This window comes from Python bivittatus, unplaced genomic scaffold (assembly GCF_059951505.1).
Source record: "Python bivittatus isolate LINGU-HERP-01145 unplaced genomic scaffold, Pbiv_v1 ctg000850_np1212, whole genome shotgun sequence".
In the NCBI taxonomy this organism is placed as follows: Eukaryota; Metazoa; Chordata; class Lepidosauria; order Squamata; family Pythonidae; genus Python; species Python bivittatus.
In genome coordinates this window covers 2,112,114-2,129,981 of record NW_028277112.1, presented here as the reverse complement: position 1 = coordinate 2,129,981, position 17,868 = coordinate 2,112,114, and positions in this window count along the sequence as shown.

Below are 17,868 nucleotides of genomic sequence, written 5' to 3'. Positions count from 1 at the left end.
TCTATAACAACTACACATTATAGCTAGAAGACAAATTCTTTTAAGTTGAGCTTCAATATGAATTTATCCTAATTGAGCATTTTCAACCCAATATACAGAGGAGTGTGAATAAACCAAGATCCATTTAATTTTAAATTTGAATGACCCCCTGCTCCTCTTTTAAAGGAGAGACAGCAAGAATGAGGATTCCAAATTGTTTAACAAAGTTGTACAGAAAATGCCCCACTCTAACTTTAAAATAACCTTCAAAACTTATTTTAAGATTAAGCTGTCATTAACATTTGAAGAATCTATCACCCTAAACTGGACTAGATAAGGTTAGCCTGTTTTAGAAATTATGCTTATGCAATGTTTTTTAAAAAGTCTGAGAGGTTTGTACATTATCACTATTATGTATATAGTGTGATATAAAAACATTAACTTATATGCAATGGTTTACCAACAAGCAAAGCAGGGCATAGTCTTATTCACTGGAGGAATGTGGCTGAGACAGGCTGTAACAGACAATAAAAGCTAATGGGGGCTATTTAAAAGAAAATGTAGGAAGAATGTATGGGACTGGAAGGAGGGTCTGAAAGAGCTGAAGAATTACCAACAGACTGGATATGGAGACCTACCAAGATAATGCTACAGGTCAGACAGATAAATTGAGAGCTAAGGAAGGATAAAGATAAAATTATATGAATTTTGAGAGGATCATAGCATAAACTAGATTAAAAAAAGAGCAGCAGAATAAATCAAGTCTCTCCCTTTCTGCTGCTAAATGAAGCTCCCTTAAAAAACTTCCAGCAGAAGATTGAGATGCAGAGAGCAGTGAAACACTTGCACAAACCCTCTGATAGGCAGGGTTTGCAAAGTTGATAAAAGTCATTGGTTGTCTATTTGTGACAATATCAGACAGCCCATCTACACCCATCCTCTTCAGCAACATTACAACCTTTGAGGCTACACAAAGCCAAAAAGCATTAGAAAGTCCATAGGATCTCCACATCACCTTGAACTTTCCCAAAGCCATCTTAAGGCACTTGATTTGATTTGTTGTGTCAGATCAATTCAGTGATTTCATTCAAAGATTCCATTTGAAGATCTGATTTGATCAAGTCTCCTTCAAACTGAAGCATTCTTTTGAAGCTTAATATGTAACACATACAGTATGGAAGAAATGTTCAGTGATGTTCTCATAGACAGGACTTGAGTTTTTGGACTTACTTTGGCTAGATAGTGGCCATGAGGTATGTTTGTAAAAGAGAGACTGTCCTGACTTTCATCATACAGTAACTGTACAGTTTGCAGCTCCTGATCTTAAAAGTTCAAAACTGATGCTAGCTTTCTAGGTCTGACTGGTGGAGACAGATGAAAAGTTGCAATCTGTTATAAGTAAGTAGGTGGCATCTATCTATCTATCTATCTATCTATCTATCTATCTATCTATCTATCTATCTATCTATCTATCTATCATCTATCTGTTGAAATAGTCTTTTTCAGCATTTTTTTTCCTGTAGTCTCCTCCTCTTCCTCCTGTTCTCACTGGTGCTAAAGTTATGGTTTTAGCGCAGCCTTTATTTTTGGACTCTGTGGTTTTCATCATATATAAAAGTTCCTAGCCATCTTGGACATATCTCTTTGCAAAGATGGCAGTTGGAGCATCGATACCTGAATAAAGTATCAACCGTATATTTTAAAATAGCTCAAGGATAATCAGAGTAACATATGTTTCATAATTAAAAACAAAAAGTAGAACTGACTGATAAAATGTAAGAGCACAGTATTATTTTTGGCACATGGTAGAAAAAGCTGTAAGTACATCTTAGACTGTACTTCTGCAAACTAGGTGTTTTTTGTTTGTTTTACAATCTTGCATTGTTTAGATTACAGGTTTCTTCTAGTAAAATAATAGATGATTATAAAATTATGGGAAATGAATTTCTGTTCAAAGAGGAGGTATGTGAGGAATGAGGTTTTACAGTTATTGTTTGGCGAAGCTGTATGCCAGGAGATAAAAAGTCAATGTTGCAGCACATATGCACACCATATGACAGATGTCCCATAAATATATCTCTTCTACCCTTACCGGCATATTGAGTAGTGAAGGCATAGATGGGGATAGCAGAAAATTTAGCAGGAGAAACTGCATTGTGTCATAACCAACACCAAACAAAAATGGGAGTTGCTTTCATCTTGGACAAGTAACAGCAGTTACAGGGATGACCTTGGCTTGGTAGTAGGATCCATATGTTCTAGGTATAACAAGTGGCTGGGAAGCTTCTGAAAAGTGGCTGCCTTCACCATCAGATATATTGGAGATCCCATTATTGAGCTAAATAGATGATTTCCTGCATTTAAAGGAAGAGATGCGATGCTGTGACACATCTCATACTTTGTGTGCAAAGGGAGCCAAGTTTTTATCTTCACCATCTCCAAATACAAATAAAAAAATACTTCTTTATGGAACCTTGAAGAACACTGCCAGATAATACAGATTTAGAAAAGCTGTGATCCTCAAGGTTGCTGAATTATACTTCCGAAAGGCCCAGCCACTGTCCTATGGTATGGATGCTGGGAATTTTAATTCAGCAATATCTGGAGGGACACGAGTCCATGACTTCTGAAATAAATCAAGGTGAACTAGATAACTAATAGTCAAGCTCACTGTAAGGCACCTTCCTATATCAGGCTTAGCATGAGGTTTACTCAATGCATCTATCACGATAAGAGCATGTGGTTCTGTGTTCAGGCACTCTTTCCCCATCTATCAGCACTGCAGCTTGGAACATCTTGGTTAAGAATTACTTTCAGCTCAAGACTGTCTCTGCCCACCCAGGTTGGTTGTAACCACCTTCCCAACAACAGGCAGCTTCTGCCTGAGCAGTGAGGTCTTCTTAGTTATGCTGTATTGTTCCTTGGCTTTGACTCCAACTCTGTCTCAACAATTGGCTTCACCTCTGGCTGCAGCTCTGTCAAAAAGACAGTGATATTAAACTTTTTGATGTGCACAGATTTACAGCTACAGTACATATACAACTACAGAATTGAACACCATTTTCAGGAGTCAAAAGAGCTTACAGACAGTTTTCAGAATATTTATACTGAAGTCACTCAACTTACCTAAGAGAATTCTTCCCCAATTGTTCAGTGTCAATGCATAATGTTTAAACATGACTTTCTTTTATTTGTTCACTTAATCTTTCCCATTTTCCTATTAGCACATACATACTTGCTCAGGCATATATATTGGTAAGGAACACTTTGCATTTTTGCCTGTACCATGAGCTAAAGTTAGGGTGTCCCCCTTGCTGACTGGGGTTTGAAGGCAGGGAAGTTAGCAAGAAATAACCAACTTACAGCAAATTCAAATTCCTGTAGAACAAATGGCTCCTGATTAACTGTCAGTCTAGACTGGCAGTTCAGTCTAAACTTTTGTAGGAGGATAGTCCCATGGACATTTGAAAATGAAATGGGAGTGAGCGAATGCTACTATTTAAAGTAATCTTTCCTAACTGGTGCTCCCCCGGTTGTATTGTTCTACCAGCTCTTGGAAATTCCACTGATAATGCTAACTTGGTAACTGGAAAGCACCAGGTTGGGGAAGATTGGCTTAAAGCAATGTTCTTAAAGAATTTCCATGAGAATAACCAATGTAACAATGGTAGAATAAATCAATAGGTTGAAAAATAGCCGGAAGGGACCACAATGGGTTTTGGAAAAGCTAGCTTTCTCCATGAATTTTAGAGCAGGGGAATGCAAACACTGCAAAGTTGCAAACAAACTTTTTGTTTATCTTTTTAAAATTGAAAATCAGCCTCAAAATAAATATTTTTATTTCCCCAAATCATCTACCAGATTCTTACTTAGATGTCTTCCACGTGGCTGGATTTAAATTGCCAGTAAAATGTAGCACTATTTGGTTTTCGATTAACATACTTTGGAAAAAAGATGTCCCGCGGAAGCCTGCTCAGCTTTGCTTCCCTGCCCAGTTAGGGTCATTACCACCAACGCTCTGCAAGAAGCATCTCAGAAGGGAGAGGAAGGAGAAAATATCCCACTTCTAAAGCCCTCCTCAATTCATTGGCATTTGCACTGTGGAAAGACATTTCTTTGTGTTTAGATATTATTTATTATACTTGCAATGACAATTGTTTTTATTGCACATAAGTAGTCTGCAGAGGGCTGTTATCCTGATCAGATACAAGTAATTGTAATAAAGAAATAAAATAGGGAGTGAATGAGGTACATAGTCCTAGTTATCATCTTGGGCTGCAAATCTTTCTTCCATTATGGGATACATCCATTTCCAAAGCAAACAGTACAAGGCAAATCATACTGATTAAATGATGTTCAGAATTTCCCCATCTATTGTGAGTAGGGCAGGAGGTAGAAAGCCTATAACCCTCAGGCAATGTCTGCCTGCCCTGCTCCCCTATCCAGTCTTTTGGACCTTCCCATGGCCTTTAAATTCCACCCTTGTAAAGCTCCAACAGTGAAGGCTGGAACTCAATGGTGAATCCCTTCATCTAAGGTCAGAGTCCACTCACTAAATTCCAACTGAACAATTCCACAGGTATAGAGATACTATCCCAGGAGCCATAGGGTTTCATCCTTAGTGAACAAGCACCAACCTATACTTTATCAAATCATTCTGTAGCAATAAAAAATAGCAACATTCATAGTCTGTCAGAAGAATCATAAATTCCATTCCTTTTAGCAAACAATGTTTATCCTCTATAATACCCTGTAATCCAAACAGTAGAATATTTATCTTTCCAATAGTATCTTCTAATTTATAACTGAACATTCATGAATTTTGATAATAAATTAAATAAAGAATGGCCACGTGACCTGGAAATTGTGGGACGGTAGTTGGGGAAGACTGTTGAATGTTCACACGGTGGTGGTTTTTGCCTTAGGCACTTTTCCAAGTTTAGTTCACAGTGTGCTTCAAGCACACCGCTACATCTCTGATGAGGCTGATCTCTCTCTGTTTTCTGTCTCACTCGAAAAGGTTTCCGGCAATGAGAGGTCAAAGTGATCTGTTTAACAATAAAAACACAAACATTGAAAAGTGTCTTGGCAGTGACATTTACCTAGGTGTGTCTGATGTATCTATGTAAGTATATATATAACAAGCATATAATGGATAATATATAACAAGTAAGAGGAAGTGGTGCAGCCATTATTATCAGCAAAAGTCAAAGGCAGGGCTCCATTGCAGATGCTGAAGTGCTTAGAAGAATCACACTGAAGTAGGTTCCAAGTTGAACTGGTGACTGATGCTCTACTCAGTTCTTAATTGGATGCAGACAGTTATTTTCCTTCTCTTTTCCCTAAATCAGGAAAAATTCATAATAAGTACTGAGTTAAATACAATAGATGGGCATAAATAGCCTGTTCTATGAGGCTGATCAATCGAACCTGAGAATGCCACCACTTTGCACTGCCATTGCCCAGACAGAACTCTCAAGCATATGAACGATGCATCTGACCTATAAACGATGCTACTAGTAACCCCGGGGCCATCTTGGACAGGAAAAGAAGCCCTGCCTAGAAAATGCCCTCATCTCCTCTGATCTGCTGCTTGATCTCTGAGACAGGAAGAAAGATGACAGCAGAGGAGAAAGAGAGAGATTTCAGCAAATGTATTTATTTTTATTAATCTCAATAGCAGCATAAAAATCCAAAGCCGCCATTTGGGGAAGCTGCCCAGAGTCGCTGAGAGTCATGTGGCATGCACGTTTCATTCATTCATTCATTCATTCATTCATTCATTCATTCATTCATTCATTCATTCATTCATTCAATTTGTATAGCTGCCAATCTCACATTTGTGACTCTGGGTGGCTCACATATTTAAAACAACCAAATAACACAACCAGTAAAAACAAACAAACAAACAAACAAAAATCAGAAATAAACCCCCTTTCAAACCCATTTAAAAACCAAAGTTAAAACCAAGAAGCATAAAAGGCATGCAGATGAAAGTCACAGATCAAACAGAACAGCCAAAGTATTATTACAAGAAAAACCCCAATGCAGGTACTGTATGGTGCATATAGTCAACATGTACATGGGCAGCTTCAGTTGCAACCATACAGATCCTACCATCTCAAAAGAACAGAGAAATCCTCTCTTTTTTCCAAATTAATTCCATTAAAACAATAAAGACAACACAGGTATCTTGCTGGTAACAAATGAGAAATTCCTTCACTTCCCAAGGTTACCCGTTTATACAGCTATCGCTGCTTAAAGTAGTCTACGGTTCAAATAATAAGATAAGTAAGGAACATGTTCCCAATTATTTCACAGCATTTGGGAGCTACGACCGAGACATGGACATCAGCAGTTCAAAAGCCAGTGCAGAATGTGACAAGTAAGCAAAGCACGCTGCAGACAAGGAACAGGCACTCTTCTCCCCCCATACCCAAATCGTAAATTCCTTTCATGTATCTGAATACAGTACTAGAGGTGTTATGTCTTGCATTTCTATTTCTATTTATACATGTTTATCCCACTTTATAAATAGATATCTTCAAAGCAACATATGACATAAAACCATAGAAGCCAGACTGCAGAGCCTAATACAATAAGAGTGTTCGTTGAAGAAGAACAACTATTTTCTATGGTATTTAGTTTACAATCAAAATTGATTTTTTAATGAACAGAATAAAAATACCTGGAAGCTCTAGCTGGGGGTTGACTACACTGTTTGCTTAATGACCTCTAGTTAGAATTCTATATTATAGAATACGCATTAAAGTTTATAAAAATCAAATCAAAAAGAAATAAACGCATTTTCACCTAGCCATCCGAATGACTTTGACCTTTTCCCAAGAAATGCTTCAAAATGAATTCTAGTGGCTCTTAAAAGCTTGCTACAAGTACAATGCAAACCTCAAGTTCTTTGCTGGTTTGAACTAAATAGGAGAAAGATTCCCAGCAGCCCGTCTATTCCCAGAGCATCCTCCTCTTCAGCCATACAAAGAGACCCCGGATGTTAAATGGAACTGGGTGGGGTGTGCAAGGAGGTAGTGTTTTCTGTCTCCCTTGCTCCATTTAACATCCTGGGTCACTCTGTGTGGCTGATATTTGGGCCAGCCCAACTGCTGGCTCGAATGGGGCAATGCCAAGCTGATTTCAGGTGACCTGAAAAGGCAGCAAACTCAAGCGGGCCCTTTTCTTGACTCTGTCCCTCTGCATTGTACCCAGTCCAGGTATGCCACAAATGCTCGCTTGCACTTTCAGGTGGATGTGGTGAAAGGGCAGGCTAGGTTATGGGTATCTATGTTTGGCTGTTGGTTAAGATTTTCCCTTCAAGTCTAGCTTCTCTAACTTGGGAGGGTGGATTCCAGTCTGTATGGAAGCCATCACTGATGGTGAATGTAACATTTTTAGACCTTTCTCTCCCTCCTACTTATTGTCTTAGGGATAGTAATAGGCTACTTCTATTCTTAAGCAGCAGATGTCGGGCATAAAGTGGAGGCTAATTTAAGTCAAGTGCCAAATCTTTCTTTTGCTGACAGTGGTAGATATATACTATCACCTGATGCAGATCTTATGCAACTAGAGGTTCCAAAACACAGAAGGACTTTTACCTTAAGTGTATTGTTGTATCTTTCCTTTGGCTATTTCAAAGGGAAGTTTCTGAATCTTTTTGGAATAGTTACGGTCTTGTGAATCTGGGCATGTTGAATATACCAAACATGCTCTTCTTCAGTATTTTATAAAGACATTTAAAATATTCTTATTTTCTACTACTCTAAAGGATGCCAGATCAGACAGGTCAACCCTATGAACATTTATTACTCTCAGACTATAATCTCTGCATAAATTGCTGCTTTGTGCAATAGCAGGTAAAATTCGTCAGGATTTGTCAGCCAGAAGATCATATAAGGACTATTCCCCTATTTTTACATATTATTGTTTAACATAACTTACAGTATGTTGTTATTATTTTATATACTATGTGGTATGCTTAATTATTTTTACAGTTTTAGTATTACTATTAATCAAAATTTCTGTATGTAGATCTTAGGGCTATAACACTGTACCATTGCATTGGAAATGCTAACTTCTAGGTAATTTTCTTATTTTATAACTCATACATTTGGTTGTTATTACTGGAATGGCTGTAATCCTGACTGCTTTTGTTATCTAATGCTGGTCTATGAGTGAAATTTTAAAAATGGAACTTGATTAAGTGAAATAGTCTGGATGTCTATTGTATTGTACATTGTAAATAGGATTAGACTGAAAATAGTGCACGCTTAGAATTGCAACCTAGGGCTCTTGCGGATGTGGGCAACAAAATTAGCTAAGGTAATTTTCATTTAGCCCTAAATGTACCTGAAAACAAAGGGCATAACCTGGTCAAGATTACACACTGAACTACATACTTAAATTACATACTGATATAAACAACTTAACTGGACTATGTGCACTATTATTGATTTTTTTAAAAAATGCAAGCTTGTATGGCCATTATTTCAGGTTGACTGAAATCCAGTTCTGTGGAAGAAGGCAGCAGTGATCCAAACCCTATAAATGTTGTGCCTTTATAATAGCAAATGAGTAAGAAAAAAACTTAATAGAAATGGTCAAAAGTTCAGAATTATATGTCAAGAGTAATGAACAGAAGAAACACAAAGGAGTGTTCCCAACCATCTCTTACCAGTTAAAGGGTGCATTAGCAAAACTCAGAATAAATGAAACCTTTGCATTATGATGGCCTTTAAAAACAAAACTAAGGTAAAGTAAAGCCAACTTGACCTTAAACAAAACTCTGTGCGTCTTTCTGCACAGGGCTTGTGATTGTAAATTAGTCCTAAAAATTATCCCAAATCACTTCACATTAGTCCTGAAATCCATCTGCTCCTGGAATCACAGGGGATCAATAGCAATTACTTACGAGTGTTTATGAATTAAAGTCTAGATGGAAAATATTGGAAAAGGCTTCGTTTTGGAAATGATTGCACAGATGCAGACAAAGCTTAAATAACAGGTAATGTTTCTTAATTAGACATGCTAATCCTTCTTTTTGAAAATCCAGACATGCACCCTGCACAGTCATGGTTAGTTCTTACAGCTTATCCCTAGCAATCTCCTTACCAACACAATCCAACTGTGTCATGACCTAAAGAGCTTCTAGGTAATAAATGAAAAATACATTCTTTTTCAGAGTCATACAGAGAGATTATTACAAAGCAAAGCATTCTATTTTGAATGGGGAAATATAACACAGTTAAAGCACATCAGAGTTGTTATTATTTTCAGTGTAAAATAGAAGACTCCCTCCCTGGTTCAGTTTTGTAAAAAAAAACTCAAGGTCATTTTGAAACATCTTTAGTAAAAGAAGGAAAGAGTAAATGTGGTTACCAATCTAGGTCTTATCTGGGTCACTTGTAGCATTCCTTGCTACCAGTAAGGACAGTGCTAGGTAGTTTTGGCACATTTATCAAGTATGTCTCAAGCACAATCAAAATCCAGTTGTATCCTGAGCATGCTCAATGCAAGCCAGTATCTCTCATTTAGAGGCTATTTTGCAAATCAATATATTGTGGCTTTTTTTTTTTTTGGTGCCTTCAAGTAAGTGTTGATTCCTGGTGACTGCCTGGACAAGTCCCTGCAGTTTTCTTGGCAAGTTTTTGGAAGTGGTTTGCTGTTTCCTCCTTCCTAGGGCTGAGATAGAGAGACCAAGGTCACCCAGCTGGCTTCATGCCTAAGGTGGGACCAGAACTTCTGGTCTCCTGGTTTCTAGCCTGATGCCTTAACCATTACACCAAACCGTCTCTCTATATTGTGGCCTAGATCCCAGCAGATAGGAGGTATGTGTAATTCAGGAACTGAATTACACTAAGGCTCCAATTGCTTTTTGATGCAGTCTTGCTTGCTTCTTGTATACTCAGATAGGCCAGAGGACCAGTTCTTGATTTCCTGGTTCTAGCATCCTGGCCTATGGTGTTTTTTAGGTAGCTGGGGGTGCTGGGGCCATAAGTTCTGAGCTCAGAGTCATGCTTTTATAAGGTCAAGCAATGTAACTCTGTGCAGCGTACATCAGAAGTAAACGATAACAACAGCAAATAAAGAAATAAATAAGAACACCCCAGGACATAAAATATGAAATTGCAGCCAAATAGGATAATTAATTAACCAAAAGCCCTGGAATGCTTAAGACAATAGGATGTTTCAGCTTCCTTAGTTCGTGTATTTTGGGAGGTAAGTAGAGGATGCCTGGTCAGTACTCAGCTGGACCCAAATACAGTGGAACCTCGGTTCACGAACTTAATTCATTCCGTGACTCTGGTTGCGACCCGAATTGGTTGCGACCCGAAGCAAATTTTCCCATAAGGTTCAATGTAATTACGGTTAATCCATTCTGGCGTGGAGGACAGGGAGGCGGCTATTGCTTGGAGGGAGAGTCCCCCTCCTTACGACCACATGTCAGGGGCGGAAAATGGCCGGGGACCACGTGTCAGGGGCGGAAAAATGGCCGCGGACCACGTGTCAGGGATGGAAAATGGCCGCGGACCACGTGACAGGGGCGGAAAAATGGCCGCGGACCACGTGTCACGGGCGGGAAAATGGCCGCGGACCGTGTCATGGGAGGGAAAATGGCCACAGATCCTGTTCGTGACTTGATCCGGTGTTCACGAACGGAGGCAAAATTTTGCGACCGGAGCTGTTCGTGACCCGAATTGGTCGTGAACAGAAGCGTTCGTGACCCGAGGCACTACTGTAGCTGGGGAAAAGCCAGGAGCCCTGAACAGCCATCCTCTACTTATGTCCCAAAATACAGTGGTACCTCGGGTTACGAACGCCTCTGTTAACAAACTTTTCGGGTTACGACCAGCTCTGGCCACAAAAATTTACCTCAGTTTGCGAACTCCGCCTCGGGGTATGAACAGGATACGTGGCCATTTTCCCTCCCATGACACGGTCCGCGGCCATTTTTCCGCCCCTGACACGTGGTCCGCGGTCATTTTCCGCCCCTGACATGTGGTCGTACGGAGGGGGACTCTCCCTCCAAGCAATAGCCGCCTCCCTGTCCTCCACGCCAGAACGGATTAACGGTAATTACATTGAACCTTATGGGGAAATTTCCTTCGGGTTGCGACCAATTCAGGGTGCGACCAGAGTCACGGAACAAATTAAGTTCGTAACCCAAGGTTCCACTGTACACGAACTAGGGAAGCTGAACCATTCCATTGTCTCAAGCACTGGAATTATCACAACCAAAATATTGGGTTTCATACTCAGACCTTATGGCAACAGAACTCCGAACATTAATAAGCTACAGTCCATACCGGACAATGATGCTGCCCTTTCTCAGGCACTGGGTGGCAGGCCCATGCTTACATATGGACAACCAACTGAAGGATAGTTACACGGAAAAAAATCAAGCCCTATTTACTAACATCCCAGGCTATTGGACAGAACAATAACTTCCAGTTGAACCCATGAAGTGAGTCAACAGTGGAACCAATTATCTATGGAACTCTACATCATTGAATAAATGCAGCAGAGGTTGCAGGTTGGTTGGGGACATGTGAACCTGAATTCTTGCATTAAATTAAATGGCCCCTTCCAGGCTATGATTTATGAAAATACAACTAAGTCAACTGCTGATTCATGTACAATATGCTTATTCAAACAGTTTCCCTGGACTGGGAATAGCTTCAAAAATTAATTCCCATGAGTAATAACGCTCACTTTAAAATGATTAAATTCATGAGAAAGTATATGTGGTGGAAAGTTTTATAATTTGAAGCATGAACAAGCAGTAATAGATATGGGGTATTTTATTTAATGGGGAGGTAAAGTCCATGAAGAGTAGGTGGTTCATAAAACAATGTATGAAGTTCAGCTCCAAGGTACAAAAAAGCTTGTGGTCAATGTTCACTCTGTGACCTAACTATAGAAGTCCATGGGTTCCCCAGAGACTTATCCATTAGCGCTTTTCAGCTATTACTATTGGGGGGGGGGGGAGACCTGATACAGTATATGCAAACTTTATTTTTAAAATGTATTTTAAAATGATCCTTTAGCCACTTTTCAGTGACAAAGATATTAAAAACAATAAAATGAATCTGCAGTTAGAAAGTACAAAGAGAAGTAATTTAAACGATAGCAGTTACTGTGTGTAGGCTCTTTGGAGCATAAAATGAGAACCGTAAAGTGGGCTATGGCTTTTTACATAAGAAAAGTCATCCTGAAACCACATTTTGCTTTTCTATTACTAAATATGCTTCCAGTTTGCTTTATTTGCCCACAAGAGATTACTTACAAACGGGTCCACGCTGAATGGAGGAAAAGCTAGTAGACCCCAACTGATCCATCTGCTTTCCAAATGTTGCAGATGAAAAATTGCAAAAAAAGGGGGGGGAAACGGTGGTGTATCTCAGTCAACATACATTCATAGTATACTAGGGGCTTGCAAGGGGATAGGAAGTCAAAGGAAAAGGAGGAGGTAGGTAAATGCAACCTTTCTTTCTTGTTCTTCTACAACAGGATTCCTCAACCTCAGCAACTTTAAGATGGGTGGACTTCAACTCCCAGAATTCCCCAGCCAGCATGGGGAAGTCCACCCATCTTAAAGTTGCTGAGGTTGAGGAACCCTGTTCTACAATCCTTCCCTCCCTCCTCCCACTATGCAACACCAAAGGAATCAGGGTTTGGAGTTAGCTGTGTGCTGTTTTGCTGTCTTTTTGATAGCAAAAGAGACAGATTTCAGAAAAATGGGAAGAAACCGCTTTGTAGGAAAGAAAGATTTTCCACTCACAGTGTGCACACTTTCAATACTAGTCCCTGTCTCTCAGATAAAATATACCAGCCTTCCCCAGTCAGATACTTTGGGAATTGATGAAAGTTGTAATCCAATAGAACTGGAAGGAGCCGAATGAGAAAAAGGGACTTATACCACATTACTACCCATTTTTTCTTTTGTTCTGTTTAACATTTAGTGGCACCTGGAAACTACTAAACATCATCCATCTTTCCTAGATGTCTGCAGACCTTATGTAGAAGCTAATATGTTTAATAGCATGTATGTAACATTAGCTAATAGGTATACAGAAGATGACATATTTTCGCATACCCTCAGCATTGAGATCACTAGCTTGTCATTGGGTGGCACTGTTTCACTACTAATCTGATAGGTACTGGGCCACCAGATTTAATATTAGAAAAAAAGAAGACGGTGATAAAATAAGGAGGACATTCTCTTAACACAGAGTTTTTGTTCATCCCCAACATGAAAAGAAATTATCTCATTCTCCCATTGCCCCTCGCTTTTCCAATGAACTTCTATTAATTATAAAGTGATTTATTTCTATCTCCTTAACTATCTTAGAGATAATCATGTGCTTGAGATGACTGACGCATCTTACAGTTGCATTTGCTGAGTTGCTTTTCCCCACCTTCATCACACCGTTGAGCTGTATTTTCTGGGTCAGCATTTTGTGATAGTAAATTCCAGGGGCAGCCATGTGTAGTGTGAAGAAGTGCCTCCTTTTGTCTGTCATGAATTTCCCACAATTTAGCTTCATGGAATGCTATGCCTGCATTCTAGGGATAATAGTATGAGAGAGTTGTATAATATGCGTATTGTATCATATTATAATTCTGCCTCTAATTTAAACCTCCGTGGCTGTAAACTTCCTCATCACGGCTGTTATGGCTGCCCATTTTTGTGGAACATAATTACACCACAGAGCCATAGATTTTTTGTTTTTTCCCTTCCAGCATGTGCTTTTTAGAGACACTGTACAGATGGGGTAGTAAGGATAAATAATTCCCTGTCAGTATGTTATTCTTATATTAAAATGTTTGTTCTTCTGCCCTTCAAAAAGTCCAGGTCAGGGAAAATAATCCTTTCCCACCCATTAAAATAAACCATGTTGAACGTGGCACGCTTGGGGATACAAAAGGTCAAAAGATATCCTCCACTATAAGGCTAGATTTTCCAATCAGGAACCAGTACTGAATTCCCATCAAAGCCCTCTCCATTATATGTATCAAGATCCGAAATAACTTCCTTCAGTAGATAAACACAATTTACGGAGATAATGAGACACATAGAGTAAATGTTTTAGAAAAACTGCTTTCCTAATAGTCTCTCTTTGTTTAAGAAGAAGTGGGGTGGAAAAGAAAATTTAAAATTTGGTCTCTCTGCTCGAAGTCTATATCCCCATGATAAATGTTTTAGAAAGTGGTGCTAATATTCTGGAATTTTATCATGGTGTTTCATTCCCACAAGAAGAGGCCAGAAAAAGTGCTTGTGCCTGAAGGATAAGCGCTCACAACAGAAACTATAAATAGAGTGCCAGTTAAAAAGAAATTTTGTGGTGGAAAGGTTATAGTGTGCTGCCGGACTAAAATGCTGTCTCTTATGAAACCAACCTCATTGCTATTATTTTTGAAAAAACTCCAGACTCCAGACTGTTTGTGAAAAAGACAATGTTAAGCTGTTATATAGTACTGGAATGTTTTAACACTTCAACACTTTGGGTTGAAGCCAACAGGTTTAAAAATCCAGAAACTGTTTCCCATCTTTTACTGTAAACAAATACTGTGGAAGGTTTCATAGATAAAAGCTCAAAATAGAACAGTTTGGAAGATTCAGATTGGAAAGGAAGTATGATGCAAATGTTGAGGCAGCATAAGACCTAAGTGTGTGTATTTGTTTTGGATCAAATGGAAATATAAATCAAGGGGGACCATTTCTGGAAAAGCAAATGACACCTGTCAGGGGGCAGAGACCAAGATAATCTCGACAGCCCAAAAAAGTTTTTAAAATATAGAAAAATTCACGTGATTTTAACAAATAAACAGAATTTTAAGAATTAATATTAAAACAAGTTTTGAGTAATTCATACAGATGACCAAGTTTTGCAAATTTCCAAATACAGATGTTGAATCAATAAATGTGAACCAAATGTACACCTAGGGAATAAAATTGGAGGATAAAACTAAGTAACCAAGATTATATATACCAACAAACTATATTTATTGTTCATACTGTTCTATATACTGTTCTGGTAGCTTTTTTTCTTTTATTTCTGTTCTTCCTTCCCTCTTCATATTTTGCATTTTGCATTTTATTGTGCAATTCTACTGATTCCCATAAAAAGTGTGATTTGAAATAGGAGGGAACTCATAATAGTATAGGCAATTGGGGACTTCTTTAAAGACTCTGCTGCGTGTTAGATGACATCTGTGTTTCAGGGATGGCCTGAAAGTACACCAATCATTGTCAGAGCACAGTTTGCAAACCAGTAGTCTGAAATAGTAGTCCGTAGGGTTGGACCCAAACTAAATTAGTCATGCTTTAATGACATTGGTGATTAATGACTAACATTGGTCTGGATCCAATCCTACAGGGTGCTATTTCTGCTCTGTGTGGTTCATGAATTGTGCTCTGAAGACCTCCAGTGGTGCTCTTTCAGAAGGTCCCCAAAGCAATTTTATCATTAAAGAACTTACTGTACCATGTGTTGACTTCTATTAAGGCCTTGGTTATTTGTGTGGCTTTATCTGATAAACCATTCTATCTTTCCTGAGTTGCATTTGCAGCATGGGATTCGGTTACCAAGTTCTGACAGGGAACTCTCTTTCTAATGTTCTCCTATATAGGGATTCAGTTATCTGCAAAGAATAATCAAAGAAATACTTCAGCATAAATTAGTTTATAAGAATAACTCTCTCAGGGGATCTTATCACTCAAACAATATGCAACCTCAGAAATCTTATTCTTGCCTTATTTAACATTTGACTTGCTCATGTAAAAGGTTGAAGTAATTTGTTGACCGCATCAGGGGCAGCTTGGCTTTAGGTTTTGATGAGCCATGAGCCATCTCCATGGGTGAATACTGAGAGATCAGGTGCTTGGGAAGCAGGTGGTCCTCATTATAAACCCCCGAGTCTCTCTGTGACAGATCTCTGCTGGAGCCTGGGGAGAGTATGTACCAAAGTACCCAATCCTCAGCAACCACGTGGTTGGCCTGTAAGCATAGCCCAGAAGAAGGCTATGTCGGCTGTGTTTCTTTCCTCAGGTCATTGATGTGGCTGCTTTCAATATATTGAAAAGCTTCTCTCTTGTTAGGCTAGCCTTCCCTCACTGGGGTGCTCTACAAACATGGTGGATTTCACCTTCCATATATTCCAGAACATTTTTTGTCTTGGTGGTTGGGAAGTTGAAGTCCAATCACCCTGGAAGGCATCCATACTGGAAAAGGATACTTTAGGCTTCGTGCTCCCTTTACAGAAGCATAAATAAACAGGATCCAGCAAAACAGGCCTTTGCTATTTTGCTGCTTCATTTGTACATCGCTTGCTTATCCTTTGGGGGGTGATAAACACTTAGACCAACTTCATACATTGCCTTTCCCAGTTATCCCCATTTATGGTCTGTTGGTCCTAGCATTGGCACCTGAAGGCATGAAATGAAAAATGTGAATTTGTCTTCTCCTGAAATGTGGATAGAGATTTGACTGCAAAGCTTTCCAAAATTATTTAATAGAAATGTAAAACCAGATTTCTTGGAATAAATTGTCAGATCCCTGGCTACAATCACACTCCATTCTTACGTAATATAAATCAGTTTACTTATTTTCCTTTGGCCAGAATTAGATAGTGTGACCCGATACTATCGCGTATCACTCATATTTTGCTCTCAAATAAAAGAGGATTCACTCATTATTGCTCAGAATTCCACATCTACAATATTCCATGCAGTTATGCCAATTGGCAGAAATCAGATATCCACTGAATATATTACAGAGCTTGTCTAGAGCTTGACATGAAAATGTTCTGAGGTTTCAGGAACAGTTTAAAATATTTTGAAATTCTTAGAAAAAAGAAAAAACTAAGTGAATTCAGGAAGATCCCAGTGGCTCCCTAATAAGGCTTCAATTAAATGATAGGACTCATCCCCATGGCCTAGTTGCCTTGTCACCAGACGGTGCAGCAGTCATTTTTGGAGGGCAGAAACAAACAGTGTTAGTTTTTATTCACCTTTTTCCCATCACAGATTGGATCTCCAGGTGAATTTTCTTGCTGTGGTTTGAAAGTAATCTTTTCCTTTTCTCCTGAATTCTCCTGAAGTGATTTTGTCTGAATGCCCCCTCGACTGGGGTAATAACAGCCCTGATCTAATATGTTGCTGGAGGGAGTCGAAACAGGCAAGATGGCATCACACTTGAAGCTCTGCTTCACTTCTCTGTGCAATGACATCACATGAGCATGCAACCGGGGTGGGTGGGCTTTGATCACAATGCAGCAACTACCATCTTGCCTATTTTGATTTGGCCCTTCCCAAATGGATGCTGCTGCCTTTACCATAAGAACTAAAATGTGCATTTAGTAGCTAAGCGTTTTGCTTAGTATATAAGAATTTGCTGGCTCGAAACTCAGCAGAAATGCTGGTTACTTGAGATAACACTTTTATTCCATGTAACTGGAGAAATGATGAAATGTTGGACCCCTGCACTTAAAAAAAAGAAAGAAAGAAAGCTCTCAGAAGGCTAGAGAAAGTTAGGTTGGTAGAGGAACGAAATATTAATAATAAATCATCTCTGCTAGATTTTGAACCAGCAACATGGAAACAAAACAACTTGCCTTGATATCTCAGAAAGCTATCAATTAAAAAATTGCACAACCAAGTAATCTTTAGTAGGGATGGGCAAATCCATATTTTCAAATCTCAATTTCTCATTTATGTAAATAGGTCAATTTTTTAAAAAGATTGGAATAAAATTTCATGTGCTTTGGTGCATACTTCCCCAAATATGCATATTTGTTTGCAGTTTTACCTAATATATAAATTTTTGCAAACAGTTTTTCCAGCTGTAATGCATTAGCACATTTTTATGAAAACATTTT